General features: G+C 44.6%; 1 long non-coding RNA gene across 1 annotated transcript; it reads left to right on the top strand.

Annotated features, from left to right (window-relative positions):
* The first annotated feature begins 1,362 nt into the window (after nt 1-1,362).
* On the top strand, nt 1,363-9,872 carry LOC144138571 (uncharacterized). The gene is made up of 2 exons (XR_013315902.1): nt 1,363-3,297; nt 8,822-9,872. It is a non-coding gene; the product is annotated as an uncharacterized LOC144138571 (long non-coding RNA).
* The last annotated feature ends 7,792 nt before the right edge of the window (nt 9,873-17,664 follow it).

Genomic DNA, 17,664 nt, shown 5'->3' with positions numbered 1-17,664 from the left:
TTCAACACTCTTTGCACTTCAAAGGTTGCTATGCCTAAAACGAAATAAAAGAGGAAGTAAATCTATTCGGATGCAAAAGCGACAGAGCACTGGAGCATAGTTCAGTACCTCTGCCCAGGAGGGACCTAATGGTTTTACCGTACCGTATAGACTCCTAAAGGGACACCTAAGTGTATAAGCAAGTTGGCCAGCATAAGTAATTACGGTGTTGTGAATACAAATAATATGCCCCTCACAGCAGCAGTACTTTCTTAGTGCATGAAAATTCCCAAAGCGGTATGAAAACGGGCACGGCCGCTCTGTACATTTTTCTGCACGACAACTTGTGACATTACCAATTGCTAATGGCACGACGAGACTGTTGAAACTAGTCGAAACGTTCTTGTTAAGGTGATGCAGGTTATGCAAGTGTAATTGAATGTGTGTGGGAACTTTTCCTGGTCATGTGCATTATAAAAGACACAAACCTCAACGAGCGAACATAAAATATTATATCTCATCCCAGGCTTTCTTGCAGTGTCTATTTCGTGGGAATGTTTTGCCTTGCCAACAAGCACACCCAGAAATCTGCATGCATGCAGGAGCACCAGAGACTCTGCTGTTCCTGGTAACCATTCGCGCATGCATATGAAACAGCCAGTGGCAGCAGGGGATTATTAGCACAATCAGCAGGAAACAAAGCGTCTGTCAAATGCTTTGACCAATGGCACAGGCACGTTCAGCAGCTTTTAATAGGTTCTGCCACAGAGGGCGTTCCTTGGGAAGCTTTGCCGACGTCATAATGTCATGCCAGCAAAGAGATGGGGCTTGGTGGCCTACTCAGCTGTACGCCGCCACACCGAGGTAGCTTTAGGTAGAGCGCTTCTATGTAACAAAAGTGAAGGGCAATCAGAAAAGGTTTTAAGAAAACGGTAACAGCTGAATACAGTCAGGGTTGGCTTGCTCGGGGTGCTTCGGGACGTGCCTGATATGCTGCCAAAAAGCGAAAGAAGAAAAGCCAGTTCGATTAATAAAAGAAAAGGCTTTGAAAAATTGTGGTTTTCTGGCATGCCAACGTTTACAGCCGGTTCAGCACTGTAAGCAGGTCCGCAGCAACACATGCATGTACACTTCACTCTTAAATAATAGAGCGTCTCATGTGCAAATTCGGTGTAAAGCTGACCAATTGCAAAGCGTGGGTATTATTAAGTTTGTCACACAGCCTTTGATGTGATGACTATTGCAACAATGACCAGCTTCCCAAATATGCTTCAAGAAATGGGCCCTTTTAAGCAATTCTGCTCTCACCATGTAAACTGCACAATGGCAACCGTGGCTGTAGCTACAGTTGCTCTAGTAAAAAAAAAACAAAAAACAGGGGGCCAAATTTGATTTCAGCACCGCACAACACATTTAGCAACGGAAGCGCATACCAAAGGCCACAACCAAGGCATCGGAAAACGCAGAGCGCGGAAGTTTACAAGACCACCACAGACTAAATGGACAAACAAAACGGGTGGTGTGCTTCGTTTGTTCCTTTATTCTGTGGTCGTCTTGTAAACTTTCTAAGCCGATTCTATGTTGTTAAACAGTGTAGATCCACGTTTTAAAAACAGCCATTCCATTCACGCGGCAATTTTCGAACGGTGAGGCACTTCGAAATCCACAGCGGGGGGTAGCACGTATTAAAGGTTGATTTTATAACTTTACAGCGGCGGTCCATCACCGGGGGAACGGTGTAGCTACACGCTTGAGAAACAGCCGGTTCACATATGCGGCGATTAACGAACGGTTGAGGCACTTCGAAATCTACAGCAGCGGGCAGCGCCTGAGAACGCGACATCCCCCACAGGCACAGTTGAAGCACTTTAACCATGGCACAAGATTATAAAAGATTTAAAATTTTAACTATGGCACAAGATTAATGGCACAAGATTTAATGGAACACGATTTAAGAATTTAACCATGACAGAAGATGCTAAATCTGAACAAGGATTTAAAAAGAAATTAGACACACGCGTTTTAGAATTACAGGAAAGAACGTGTATTTTAATTTCTGTTTCGTTCAGAAAACTTGAAGGTATTTTTTTCACTCTATAAAATCCTGTACTGTAAATATTGTTTCTTTATGAAAACTGAGAACTGTTTTTGTTTATTCTTACTGTGAAATCCTGAATTAAACGCATTCTTTGATGAAATCTGAGAGCTGATGTGTTTTTTTTTTCTAGTGGAATTTTCATTGTAATTATTGTGTCTTTCTGAAAACTGAAATCTGATTTTCTATGTGTTAATTGTGTGCATTGTTCTGTTATTTTTTATAGTCCCAAAGGAAATGCCATTTCCCACAGATTCATGCCAAAACAGGAGGGTATGGAGGCGGACGTCACCTTGTCAGGTCTTCTTTTTCTGTAGCCTTTTTGACCGTTCCCCTCGACAACTGTATATCCGTTCCTTTACTAGTTGTCGCAATAAACTTTCAACTTCAACAACTTCACGTAAGAGCATGAGGAGAGGAAATGGTGGAGCGCACACTGCATTCCAAATACTTGCCGCTTCACGCAAGTGCATAAGCGGGGGGCAACTCCTGAGAACGCGAAATATCCAACACAGGCACGATTGAAGCACTCGTAGTTTCGTTAGAATATGAATGATACTGCGTTCAATCCACAGCGCGGCCGTCGCAGAAAGCGAAATAAAACATGCCGATTGAAACATCTCACATTACATGAGTAGAGGCTAGCGCAGACAGCACCCTTCTCCGGTGGGTTCCCAGACGCGGAGAGTGTGTACAACGCGGAAAAGCCAAGCGCCATTCTCGTTTTCCGCTTGCACTCTTCCTTTACCCCCTTTGGTGTGCGAGCGTCCGGGGAATTCATTTCACGCGTCCGGTGTGCGTTTTCCGGTGACGGTATCGGCGCGAGACAAGCGGAACAGAAGCGGAGAGAGCCAGCGTCGGAAAGCAGGCGCGGAGGCAGACATAGCTCGCTTACAGCTCCGTCTCGTAACTCCGGCTTGTTTTCCAATGAACACGGCGACCTTTTGTGATGGCCCGGTGTCACAAACTCGAGCGCACGATGTCTAAAGGTACCGTATAGCCTTTTAATATTATTGTACAGCGCCTAATCCCTGTTAGAGTCGTCCGATTCATTCAATTTCGGTTCTATTCAGTTTTCCGCGCCCTGGAGAACTCTAACGTGCTCCCGGTCCTCGAATCACCGTTATCGTCTCGGACAGCCTGGCTTACGAGGAAGCCATGCTTCACAGGTAGACGAATTACCTCCGACAGCGGTGCATCGTCCGGCCCGGCCAGTGAATATTGTGAGACTTTGTCTATCATATGCATCAAACTGTCTTTCTTTTGGTTAACTTTTCTTCCTCGTGGTAATCCTTGTTGAAGCTCCTTATTGTACTTTTTTGTATTTGAACTGTTTTCCGCATTTTTATTCGTTCTAAGTAACTTCTCGTTGACATTGCATGTCCTCATGCTTGTACAGTGTTTCGCCTGTTCAAATATAAGCCTTTCTGTTGTTGATTCGTTCAAGGCTCTGACGGACTCTTACCGCTCTGGTCGGGGAAAACCGCACATCAGACGGACACCCCCTTCGTCACCTGTGCCCTGTAGATACGGTGGGGTGTTTGCTCGCTCCAGTCGACTCCCCATATCTTCTAACAGCGCACCCAATTAGGGAATCGGTGACAATTTCTGGCGTCCACGACAGGACGTCTGATGTGAGCGTTAAGAAAGAGAAAGAGCCTGGAACTTTTGTGGCATAGATCGCTACTATCTTTATGAGTTGGTGCTCTCACTAACCTTCTCTGAGTACATTTACCTAGCTGTAGGCTAGAGTATCGTGTCTGGATTGCGGTGAATTCGCAATCATTGATTTAGAGGAAATTGTAGCGTTGGGCAGCAAGCTGGGAATGTGAAGAAGCCGAACTGCAAAAGTTGGTCGCTCCGAAAGAAAAAGAAGGAAACGAGAAAGTTAAGATAGCAAGACAGGCAGCAGGAGAAGAGGCCGAAAGAGCTGAGAGGAAAAGAGAGAAAGAGTTTCAGAGACAACTTCTGTTGGAACGATAGAAAGTGGAGCGGAAGGTGAAAGCACACCAAGAGGAGCTAGAAATAGTAGGAGCACAAGGTGATGCTGAACGTTTGAAGCTCGACTGCTCACCAGTAGATCGGAGCGTGAGAGTAGAGGGACTGCGCCTCAGTACCAACCTTGAAAGGGTTATGGAAGATTTCGGAAACGCGGCAGCGTACCGAAGGAGAACCAGCTCAAAACCCGCGCTGAAATGTTACTCTTGTAACAAGTGTGGGCACAATGCCAAGGACTGCTAGAGCAACTTTAGAGAAACAGTGCTTCCAGGTGTTTTATGTGCGGGCGGGCTGGACATAAGGCTGCGACATGCAGAAGCAGCAACGAAGAAATGTGCCAGGACCTGCGCAAATGCGGGCCACCCAGGACACGCAAGCAGTGCGATGTTCCTGGCGGCTTTGAGGAGCGAAAAAGGAGCAAGAAAATTTATGTCGTGGGTGCCATTACAACATTTGCTTCCAAGACAGTGTCAGTGGTTGAGGGAAAATGATCAGGCAAAAGCATTACTGTTTTACGCTCCACCGGTACCAGCACGGTTATTGTGCGAACGGACTTAGGAGGAGTTCACTAGGGAAGCGAATCCAGTGGGCTTCATGGACGGCTCAATGCGAGAGTTGCCGGGAGCCGAGATCGAGGTGGAACCTCCCTACTTCAGCGGAAGGGTAACCGCCCTTTGTAAGGAGAGGTTTATGTACGACCTTACCCTCGGCAACATCGATGGAGTGAGAGATCCCGACGACCCGATTAATTTAACGGCCAAAGAACCATCCGCCGTGGCAGTGGAAGAGCCACGCCCCATTGTGTCAGCTGTACAGGCAGCTGTGTCTGCCGTGTCACACGACACGAGTAGGAGCACAGAAGTTGTGCAAGATGAGTTTGTCCGGAAAGATGAACTCGACGAGGAAAACGCTAGAGAAGAGAATATAGACCTAAGCACTAAAATTGGGAAGGCAAAGGAAGACCAGGATATCTCTGGAAACAAAAAGGCGGATTTATCCGCGATCCGCGAGGAGGAAACGCGTCCAGATACGTGCGAAAGCGCTCCACTTCAGACATCGAAGGACGAAGACACTACAGGTGATGCGGGGCTGGAGGATGGCGATAACATTCCGGTTGTGGATGCCGTCATGACGTCGCAGCCAGACGGCCCAGACGAGGGGAACCCCGTATTGCGTGGAGAGTGTCTGGGGAAGCTGTTGTCCTTCCGAAAGACAGGAACGGAAACCCAATATTGTATCGTGCAGGAAGACCCCGTTCGAGGAGGCGAATTCGCTGGGCAAACTTGCGTCGTGTGCGTAGCTGATAGCTCGAGTAGCAAATCGACCAACACTAAGGTCAAGTTAGAAAACCCCGTGCGAAGCGGAGCCGCACTCCGCATAGACGACTCGCCGTACGTCAGTATCGGCGACGATTCAGTGACTCCAGCGGTGGAAGAGAAACCACCCGCCCGAAACGAAAGTAGAGCCGGTTGTCGGGCAACCCCGATCCGATGCCTCGGAAAGAGGCGGAGCCGGGCTCGTCGAAACACGAGCGCCAGCAATAGCGAAGTCGGCACATTTGCGGCGCCCAAAATCTGCGGGCCCTGCAATGGAGCCACATCGAAGGAAAAGAAGTGCCGAATGTCGTGGGAAGAACAAGTCTATTTATTTATTTTATTTCTTTATTGTACCTTTAGGGCATACAGCATTATAGAGGGGAGTGGGTTTAGGAGACAAGTAAAATACAAGTGAAACATTAAAAACAAATCACATTCAGTACATGCATATAACTCTAAAAAACAGCGTGTAAATGACAATGCATACAAAATGTACACAATATCTAGAAAGAATCAAACAAGGAAGCACCGCGACAAAAAATACCGTAATGACAATTTAATTCACAAAGGAAGTACTGGTGAAAAAAAATTAAAAAAAAATGGCATAAAATTACTGCGAGACACAAGTGAACGGTAAGCGAACAGCAAACAACTAGGAAAAAATGCGTTGAGCAAATCAACGCATAAAATTTTCGAGTGCCTCCCGAAAGCGTTCATGGTTAGTAATGGTGGTGACTAGTGACGCAGGCAGGTTGTTCCAATCATGACATGTTTGAGGTAAAAAAGAATACGAGTATGTTACGGTGTTTTGGCGCGGAATATGAACCTTGTAATGATGGTCGAGGCGTTCAGAAAGGAAAAAGGGAGGTTTTAGCCAACGTGATTTAAGTACCGGGTTATGGTGATATGCTTTATGCAGCACACAAAGGCGGGCCAGTTTCCGGCGAGTGGCAATAGTAGCGAGGTCAAGGCTGGATTTCATGTTAGTAACGATGGAAGTGCGGTGATAGTTAGTAAGTATGAACCTTGCGGGGCGGTTTTGCACTGCTTCAATTTTATTAGATAGTGTTACATAGCCAGGGTCCCAAACTGAGGAAGCAAATTCAAGCCTAGGGCGTACGTAGGTTATATATAGCTGTTTTTTTAAGGAAGACGGTGACAGCGAGAAATTTATTTTCAAGTAGCCTAGCATGCGGTTTGCATTAGATGTTACATATTCAATGTGGCGCGCCCAGGATAGGTTATTGGTTATGTGCACACCGAGATATTTCTAGGATTCAACTGTCTCTAGTAAGGTATCTTTAAAAAAATAATCAGGGCTTGGTAGTTTATTACGCGAAATTCTCATTGATTTACATTTAGAAACGTTAAGATCCATATGCCAGAGGTTGCACCAGGAAATAATGTTGTTAAGGTCGGATTGTGGACACGCAATATCAGTATCGTTAGTAATTTTACGGTAAAGCACACAGTCATCCGCAAAAAGGCAAACTGGGGAAGAAATTTTAGAAGGCAGGTCGTTAATGTATATTAGAAACAGTAAAGGCCCCAGCACAGAACCCTGAGGTACTCCTAAATGTACCGCCACCTCGGGAGAGTCAGTTTCATTAACGGATACAAACTGCGTGCGGTTAGCAAGAAAGATTCGAATAAACTGTAGTACTTGTGGATCGATTTTCAAATGGCCCAATTTATGTAATAGCAGCTGGTGATTTACTTTATCGAATGCTTTTGCAAAATCTAAGAGTATGCAGTCAGTCACAAAACCTGAATCAAGATTTACATGCAGATCGTTAGTAAACGTGACTAGTTGTGTTTCACAGGAAAATAATTTCCGGAAACCGCGCTGCGAGTAATGGAAGAACTTATTTGATTCTAAATGCTTAACAAGGTTGGAAAAAATTATGTGCTCAAGAATTTTGTAAGGAACCGAAGTAAGCGAGATTGGTCGGTAATTAGAGGGGTTATGTGCGTCGCCTGATTTGTGAAGGGGTACCAACCGGCCTGTTTTCCAATCTTTAGGCGAGTAACCGTCATCGAAACATTCAGTTTAAAGTAAATATAATATAATCGACATATACTCTTTAGTATTCTTCAGAAATTTGGAATTAATACCGTCAGGGCCACATGAAGAAGACAGTTTCAGGTTGCTGATGACGCCAGCAATTCCAGTAGGATCGAAAACAATACGGTCCATTGGGAAAAAATTTACACACTGCAGATCTGGAAAATTATCTACAATCGGGTTACAAAAAGACCTAGCGAAGCTATTATTTAACAGCGAGGCGCACAAATGGCTAGAAACTGGTACACCATGGTTATCAACCAGGCTTATTGTGTTGTCGTTTTTAGGCTTCATTATGCTCCAGAAATGCTTAGGATTTGTCTTTAATAATAAAGGTAGAGTTGACTGAAAAAAGGTACGTTTTGCAGTTTGAAGAGACTTGGTGTAAGATGCGGCTGCTAATTTGTAGGCTGACCAGCGCTGCGGACAAGTAGATTTCTTTGCAGTACGATAGAGCCTGGCTTTTTTGTTAGACAATCGTTTCAAATAACGGGTAAACCAGGGAGCATTAGTATTACTATAAACGCGCCGTAATGGTATATCTTTGTTGATTAATTGATAGACCTGTTGTTTGAAGGAATTCTATATGTAATCAACGCTTAGTTCTCTATAACGTGGCAGTAAACTTTCAAGAAAAATACAAAGCCCCGTATTAATAGCTTCGAAGTTGGCTCTATTGTAGTCCCTAATGCTTTTTATGCGCTTCTGTTTTCTTGTAGCAGGAAGGGAAAGAGCGAACTGCAGTACGTCATGGTCGCTCAAGCCGGGGATGTGCGTTATTGACGAAATAATATCTGGGGCAGATGTCAGGACGAGATCAAGCAAAGACGATGTTTTCGGTGTTACACGGGTTGGCTGATAGACAAGCTGGGATAAGTTAAAAAGGGAGCAAACGTCGAGGAAAGACGACGCTTCGGCAGATGCAGGTTCGACTAAAGGAGTGGAATGCAGCCATTGAATATTGGGGTAATTGAAGTCACCAACCAAAAACATTTCTACTCCTGCATATTGTACCACAATTTGATATAAATTATCATGAAGACCTTCACAAAAACCGGTGGCAGAGGATGGAGACCGATAAGCGGCGCCAAGAATAATCTTCTTATGATTGAACGTTAATCAGCACCAGATAATTTCAAGGTCAGTAGTTACAGAGACAGCAAAATATTTTAACTGGTCGGTGATTGCAATTAGTACACCACCACCTGTCCTGTCGCCGCGATCACGTCGATATACCACAAAGTTTTTGTCACACTGAAATACCTCATCCACCGATATTTTGCTCGTGAGCCAAGTCTCCGTCAGTACGACTATATCGGCTTCAGAATCGTTGATTAATGCGTTAAGTCTATCTTTCTTTTGATACAGGCTACAAGTCTTTGAAGAGCAGCCTTCCGAAACTCGGCAAGCAGCTGAGCTGGCGAAACAAGGAGGGCAGGTTTAGGCTCCAGCGTAAGAGCGAACGTCTCTGCCTGCATCGCCCACATCCGGCTGGCTTGAAGGAGCAGCAATGCGTTACTAGCCGCTCAGAAGTTCACCTGACGAAGACGAAGACCTCAAAGCAATTTTATTGGCCCGGTATCGTGGCAAATGCGAAGGGACTTGTCGGTTCGCGCGACATTAGGATACGGACTTTCTCGAACGTAAGAGTGCCGCAAGATCAGCTAAGAAAGCGTCCGATAGACACGGACTAAAAGGAAGAATACAAGATCAGGTATGCATCCTTGTATCAGTAGAATTGTGTGACCGAGTTTTATCTTGACGTCGTTTGCTGTACTTGAACATTGTATTCTTTTTTGTCTATTGTACTGTACGCGAAGTTTGTATTTATGTTGTCATTCGAGCTGTGCAGTGTATACGCTGTGAATTCACGTACTAGTTGTGTTTTGCATGTACTTTGCTTTCACTGTCGTACAGTGGCTTTTCTGTGTATTACTGGCGTACTACTTGTGGCCTTCGTGAACATTGCCGTTGCATCTTATTGTACTCTTTATATTGTTGTGAACGGCATATTATGTTAATTATGGGTTTATTGCACCAGTACGTTGTATGTGTGTCTGGGTACTGACTCGCACGCTATGTGTGTTAGCCTACGAGACTTTGCCACTGGATTACCGTCTGTATATTTCAGAAGTTTCGAACTTGTAATGCATTTTGCCTTAACTGGGTCATGTGGACTTTGTTTCTTTGGCTTTCTCAGTCCTCTCAGAAAGATCTTATTGTTTTTGAACTTGTCATTCGTACGTAGGCTGCGTATTTAGGAGGAATCTGTGCTCCTTATTACAGCTTCTTGTTGTACATTTTGTATTTGAACTGTTTCCCGCATTTGTTATTCGTTCTAAGCTACCGCTCGTTAACATTGCATGTCCTCGAGCTTGTGCAGTGTTTCGCCTGTCCAAATATATGTCTTTCTGTTGTTGATTCGTTCAATATCCTGACACATTCTTACCGCTCTGGTCGGGGAAGCCGCACATCAGACGGCCACCCATTCGTCACCTGTGCCCTGAAGATTCGGTGGTGTTGTTTGCTCGCTTGAGTCGACTGCCCATATCTTCTAACAGCGCACCCAATTAATGAATCGGTGACATCCAGCTTGATCTTCTTTCTGCTCTTACTTTTGCATTTTTTATTGTTGTTTTGTTATATTTTCTGTCCGTCTCCTGTCTCCTAATTTCAACTCGCTCGGCCCACCGGTATTTGTAACCCTTTTTTACTTTTGATACAGAACTTCTACTTTTTCTTTTTTCCTGTGGCTGCTCACCACATACAGCCTCGTTTGTTGTCTGCTTTCGGCTGCCTTAATGAAGCGATGAGTTTTATTTCATTTATCATACCCTTAAAGATCAGAAGGCGTTACATAAGTGGGGGGGGGGGTAAGGGAACAATGTTTATAGTATCACAATTGAACCTTCATATTGTTAAAAAACGCGCAAAAGCACGAAAGCACCAAAGTTCGAGAAATTGACTGAAGTACAAACATCACAAAAAAAGCGTTACATAATTTTTATAGAGGTAACACTAGATCCAAGCAGCACACACTGAACAAGTTGAACAAATACATATTGCCCAAAATATAACCTGTTACAGCAGCAGAACGGCAAGGTTAATCGTGAATGAGAATATTTTTTGTTAGTTTATCTTTAGAATGTTTATTATCAGTGCATGGGACGATGTTGTCAGGCAACGCAATTCACCCGCAAAAAGGCAGTAGAATTGATACCAACTTGCAGGTGGGGTGGAGTCCGTCCGAAGTAACTTACATTTGTTTCTTGGTGGGTCTTAGAGGCTGCTAGGTGTTTTCATTCAAAACGAATCATATATTTGGCGTAACTTTTTAAAAAGACAGTGCGTAGATAAGAAGCTCAAACATGCCAGAGAAAAAGTGAGTGCCATTGGTTGATTGTTAGCGGATTGAGTTCCCGCGCTTTGAAAAATATATCCTGTACGTACCTAAAGACGTTGGCGGAAACTGATATCCTAAGAATGAATGAATTCTGCGCAGTTTAAGGCAAGCTTTCAGCGCTTTTGAAAAACAGTAAGAGGTCTTAAGCATGTTGTTGTCTTTCTATGAAGCATGGATGGGTTTTGACATATTTTGGATTTGCTATGTTTTATTGAAGGGCAGAAGCGCGATCTTCACGTCCCAGAATAAGGAGACGCACGATTGGTGGGTAGAGGTAGTAATATATAATATAGCGCCGCTATGCTAAACACGGTGGAGGCTCTAGTGCGCAGCAAAAGTGACCGCCGAAGAGCGCGCGGAATTGCGCAAAGTGTGAAGTAAAAGAGACGTCGCACGTGGCAGATATACACAATTTGGCCAATAGTCTTATTCATAAAATATATATTTTATGAATTATGTGGCGATCAGGAAAAGTATAAAGTGGGCCTGTAACCATAATCCCTCCGTCAATGGCCATCCTCCACTGTGAAGCATATTATGTGAAAAAAGCCAGCTTACAAAATATAAGCTTACACCGATCCCCTAAAATTGGCTTCACCTCTTAACTAGAGTGAGTAGCTTGGAAGCCATTTTTACGTGAAATATAAGCCTATTTGTGTCAAGATATGTATCCCCAAGGACATTTTTTTTTGTTTTAAAGAGAAGGTTTTTTGGTTTCACTGATGGCGGTGGGGTAGCGAAGACGCACTGCAGAAAAGCCACCTTTGCACAATGGGAGGGCACAAGATGATGTTGATAATGACGACATAAGAAAAGAAACGTTTCTCGTGGTCAGAATCGAACCTCGGTCCCTTGCGTTATAAAGCCGTCGTCTGTCCTATTGCTTCGTTCTGACACGGTGGCCGATGGTTGGGGAGGGGGGGGGGGGAGGAGGAGGGGCGCTTAGCTTTCTTTTGAGGGATTAGTTTGCGGTTGCCTTAGTTTAAACTGTGACTCGTAGGCATTTTGCACTTTCATCGTTGACGATGTGTCTTTGTTTGCTTCGGTTTGACTTCGGAACTTCTCCATTTCATTTTCAGGCGCAAGAACGCTTCGGGTTTCAACCGTCGTCGTCGTCAGACGAAGGGTATTGGATTTGTCAATAATTCTTTTCTATACGCTGAACTCACGGCGCCAAATAAATTTTAGCCTTCGGCGCAAGACCCAGGGATCCTAGCCATGTCACCTCCTGTCTGTTGTCAGAGAAGATATGCTAGATCCTAGCCATGAAAGCCGCTTGCTGCAGCTGGCTTACATCATGCTATTACATCTTCGCTGTAATAGCTTGCTGTAATAGCTTTATCTCAGCCAGCAACAGCAAGCATCACGCAAAGAAAGAAACCGAGCAGAGGAAAATTTCAGAGCCTGTCCTCTGGCGAACATCGGATTTGAACAGCAAGGGAAGTAAAAAGAAATCACAGGATGGGCTAATTCAGAAAGTGACGCTTTAATGTAAACCGAGGCTGTAAATATCGCACTTGAAATCACTCCCTAGATGGCTGCCAACCGTTACAGAACCGAAAATGGCATTCAAGCCTCCCATAATGGTCAAATTCGACTGGTTCGTGTGTTGTTCTAGCTATTTATTAGCTCACTGGTATGCCAGTCACTGCTTCTGTAATCGTCCCGATAAGAAACAGCTTGGTTAATTCGGCTGTGTGCGCAAATAATATTTATTTTTCTGCACGGCGATATGTACTGCCCAGTTAGTTGCTTTAGCATTCGGGCAAATGTTGCTGTGTTGGGGCTTTCGAATGCAACCTTTTTACGTGGTTTGTGTGGCTGTTTTCCATCTATACATACTAAAAATAGGTGGTTGATAGTTCCAGGTAAGACGAAACCTGTTCCTCTGAACCCACAAAGTACAGACACTTAAGAGTTGTAACGTAATTTCAGGCATATAAAGCTAACCGAATTTCAGAACTTTTCTGTTAAGGGCTGGTTGTGCTGCTGATCACTAGGATGCGGGTTCGATTCCCGGCCGTGGTTTCCGCTTTTTCGATGAATGCGAATAGCGAAAACGCCCGTGTGTTGGAGATTTCGGCGCACGTTAAAAATCCCCAGGTGGTCAAAATTAATCCGGAGCCCGCCACTACGGCGTGCCTCATCGCATCCGCAGCGTCGGCAAGTTAAGCCCGACAATCAGACTGTTTAGCGCTGGTCTGGCGAAATTCTTGGTGGATTTCTCGCCACGTACGGAACAATTTACCGTTATGAAGCACACATTTTCCTCGCTTCCCTGGTGTAAAAATCGTTCCTAGCAGAACCTCTGGGGGAGCGGAGAAACGAATTTGTTTAAAGCGAAGCTTTCTGTGCCGCACGGATGGCATCCGCAGAATAAAACGCGCTGCAGAAAAGCCACTTCACACAGCGGGAAGCACATGATGATGATAGATTTGCAACCCCCATTTGAAGTGCCTCAAAAGAAAGACAAAGGCCGTGTTTAGAGTGCCGTCCGACGGTATTATAAGCACTCCACTATATCGACGTCCACCCGTGTTTTGTGACAAAACTGCCGCGTCTGGCACTACATCGCTCTAGATAACGTAAAGCTTGGCAACCTTCCCTAAACATAACATAAGATAACCAAACGCACACCAAAAAATAATTTAAAACACCAAAACTAACCTAAGGCATAAAAATTATAGTTCAATTTCAAGATGAAGAAAAAAGTGAAGTAAGACCATGTTTCAAACCACGGTCCTTTGGATCATAGAGTTTCATGCTAATATATACTAGAGGGAAATCTGGCGCTGCCATCGCAAGCCACCGTGGGTGGCGCCATTGCAGCTAGCGACGTACCTCGCCTACTTGGCCTATCTAGCCATGTGGCTTGTTTTTTGTCTCGAAGCCAGAAAGGTAACATTTTTGTCTTCTGCATCGTTTACAAAGGTTCTAAATAATTACTTACAAGAAAATTTTTTTGGAAGTTCAATTTTGTAATAACGAAACTAATATAAATAATCTTTTAGAATAATATTGTAGCTTTTTTGCAGCCAGAGGCAACTTTCCAGCCTGTTCTTTAGCCATGCCAACGACAAGTGGAACGTGCCTGGCCGGTACAGGACGGAACGCTCGCTGAAGCGCGGCTCCCCTAGACAGTGGCGCCAGATTTCCCTCTAGTGTATATTAGTATGAAACTCTATGCTTGGGATCAAGAAGCTAAGACGGACACTCTACACTACAACTACAGACGCTTTGGCCGGTGCTAGCCTTGTGTTAAATATAGGAGTGTCGTCGGACGGCACTCTAGCCATGCCTGCAGCGATCAGCTAGAGTACCGTTTGACGGCACTCTAGACACTGCGAAAGACAAAACGCTTCCCGTGCTCGGAATCAAACCTGGGTACCTCGCGTTATGGCAATCCGGTTGCCCGATGGCGAAACGGTCGGAGCAGTTTGGAATTTGAACGCTGAAATAAATATCTGTAACAAGGTAGTGAATTGGGCGAGTTGGATAGCATTCATTGTGGTCAGCGCGAACCGAAACAACACACAAAGAAGAGAATAGACGACACAGGCGCTGTCACATCTAAAAGAGCCCGTTGAACTAGTAATGAACTGTAACAAGGTAGCAAATCGGGCGAGTTGGATAGCATTCATGGTGGTCAGCGTGAACGGAAACACCACCAAAGAAGAGAATAGACGACACAGGCACAGAAACAGCGCCTGTGCCGTCTATTCTCTTCTTTGTGGGTTGTTTCAGTTCGCGCTGACCACCATGAAATAATCATCCTCATTTAAAAAAAATGGCATTGATTCGATAATAAAGAAAACGCCTACCGAGCACATACCGTCAATGGGGACATGCCTTCCGCTTTCTTTTTGAGTTAATAGTGTCTTTAGCTGTTTGAATTGTGGTCGGTGACGGTTTGGGCTTTAGGCATTGACGCTTGGACACTGACCGTTCGGTGTTTGGACTTTGTTTTGACTCGGGTTGCGTTGGAGGAATTCTTCACATTACAATCGTCTTTGTCGTTACACAATGGGGAGAGCGAGAGAGCGAGCAAACTTTATTCGGCAGCTGAAGATCGAGCCGCGGAGTTACGAAGGAGCCTTAGAACTTTTTATGTCAAAAGTCTTAAGTGCCTCATCGTTCGGAATCCGCCGTTGTACGGTACAGGAAATTGCCGTCGGTGTAAACAATTGAAAGCAGTTACGAGTCCGTCGGAACTCTCCTCAGTGTGCGTGTGCAGATCAATTTTGTATAAAGCACATGAATTAGTTAGTAAAAAAAATTCGTTCATTGGAATTCGTATGGGAATGGATTCCGGGTCTCCAGGAAAGGTGCCGTGCGCGCCACCACCACGAAACGTCAGCACGTATCCAGAGGAGGAACAATGCCTACCGTCGGGCGTGCGGCGGTGACGTTAGATTTCATTCCAGGTGTGAACGTGGCCACACACGAACGGAACAGGTGCACCCTAGCCACGGAGAACTCTTTTTCTTGCGAAGCTGTGGCGTGAAACTTGGGTGTAAGCCACGCCGGCGCTCCAACGTGCGCGCGGGCCGCAGCTTCGGCAGCGCCGAGAACAGCGCGACCAGTGGCGAATGACGTCACATCGACCAAGATGGTCGCGCCAAGTGCACCTTGCAATTAGCTGCAATTAAGATTTCACCTATATTACAAGTAGGCAGTACGTGTCTCTATATTTTTTTTTTGTCTGAATGCCATGCCCCCATACTTAGAATAATTAAAACCATAGGACCTGCGCATTCGCAGCTGCGGTGCGAACCTAGTTTTCTTCTTTTCACTGCTGCAACAAATTTCCGAATTCCAAGCGGCGTTCTCAACTGAAGTCCGACGTTCCAAACATTTGTAAATTTGCGAGAGCAACGAGAACGGATCGTATTGCCGCTCGAGCGGCTCCGCAGCTGCGAATTCGCAGGCGAAAATCACACCACGTAGAACGGGGTTTAGTTTATCAAAAACAAGCATACGAACATTTTGCTCTGATCGAAAATCTCTTGCGTCAACCGAGTGACGAAATGTTTCATTGGAAGTGGTTTGTTAGAATGTAATATAAATGAAAAATTGAGCAGTCCTGTGAACATATATCGTTTCCATTTCTGAATAAAGGAAGCCGCTTTACCACAGAGGCTCGATAGACCGCCTATCTCTTTATCCTCTTTCATGAGCCGAAAGGTATTTCTGGTTAGTAATGACAATAAATGAGAAAGCAATTAGTTAAATAAAAAAGGCCCCTAATTTAATTAAACGACAAAGGCCCCATAAAAGACGCTTGGCCGCAGAAAATTTCTGGCTGCGTTAAAGAACCTGCGAAGGCTCTAAGAAAAGTTCGCATCAGTCCTTTTACGTTGCGCGTGATAACTTGCCTAATAACAATAACAAACTGCCAATGTGTGCAAGGTGGCCAGAAAGGGAATTCAGACTTTCGAACTTCAGTTATAAAACAACGACATTAAAAACGTCCTAAAGTCAAAGCCAGTGAAGACGCACAAACAATGCGAAGTACGAATGTTCACGGGATAGCTGTAAAAGACTATAAATAATTTACCTCACGTCTGTATTGAAAAGCTACTAGAGATAAGGTTTTTCAAGTAAACTCGTTTGAAATTACCTTTGTTTTCTTAGTAGTTTAATGACATGATAAACTACAGTTTATTTTAATAAACTATATTACAGCGTAACATAATATTGTTTCTATTCCCACAGTACGGGCAGAACAGAGTATTCGCGCTGATAATGTACGTCGTTCAGCAACTACGTGCTTGGTACTCGGCAATCAAGCCAGAATTTTATCCACGCTGATGAAGGTTTCAAGGTGTTTTGTTACGGACCGTATTGTAATTGAGCTTAATTGAAAGTGCAATACGTTTCTTACTTTTTCTTGGTACTTGTTTTTTTTTTGCGGATCAGGAAGCCTGTCGTCATTTACTCCGAAGACAATGAGAACAATCAGAACACGCTCACAGTAGAATAAACGGTTATTTCGAGAGCTCAGCGGCGCGAAAGAATGTCGCGTTCGCGATAACTCGCGTTTATAGCGAAGCAGTGGACAAGGCTTCGTTCGAGCGCTCAACGCGATATCATAACGACGAAAGGAGTCGCTTGGACTGGTCATTTGCGCAGCTGCCGTCGTTCAAACACACAGCTTTTCTTCTTATCTCACATATGATTTCTTCTTCCTTCAGTACCAGTTTCGCAGAAATAAACGACACCGAGGATGACAAGTCCTCATCTGCGAGACTGCTACACGGAAGAAGTAGAGAAAGAAAGAAGGAAAAAAAGAAAGCAAGAAAGGAAGAAAGGAAGACAGAAAGAAAGGAAGACGGGAAGAAAGAAAGTGAAGGAAAGCAGACAGAAAGAACGAAGGAAGAAAGGAGGGAAATGAAGAAAGCAGACGATGAAAGAAAGAAAGGAAGAAAGAAAGAAAGAGAGAAAGAAGGCAAGTAATAAAGAAAAATAGTAACAAAGAAAGGAAGAGAGAGACGAGGAAAGAAATAAAGAAAGAAAGAAACAGGGATTCTGAGAATAAATTTTATTTCAGCGTTTCGGTTTTCTTCCATTTGTTTTTCTCTCCCTCAGCTTGGTCGGGACAACAGGCACATCGTTCTGTCTTTCTTCTTTCTCCGCCGTGCGCTGTTTGCTTATGGATCTTGTACAGGGCACTACGGTAGAGGGTCCGTGGCCTCGCTTCTGTACCCTGTGCTCCTGAAATTCTGCGAGCCGAATCCCGCTTTACGCAATTCGGAGTTGGGTGGCAAGATGGGCCATCGCGTTCTCCCGCATATCCCGGGAGGTGTCC

This window comes from Haemaphysalis longicornis, unplaced genomic scaffold (genome assembly GCF_048455015.1).
Source record: "Haemaphysalis longicornis isolate Haplotype H1 unplaced genomic scaffold, Haemaphysalis longicornis Haplotype H1 scaffold_5, whole genome shotgun sequence".
Classification (NCBI taxonomy): domain Eukaryota; kingdom Metazoa; phylum Arthropoda; class Arachnida; order Ixodida; family Ixodidae; genus Haemaphysalis; species Haemaphysalis longicornis.
Note: the sequence above shows the minus strand (reverse complement) of the source record. Positions and strands in the feature narration are given on the sequence as shown.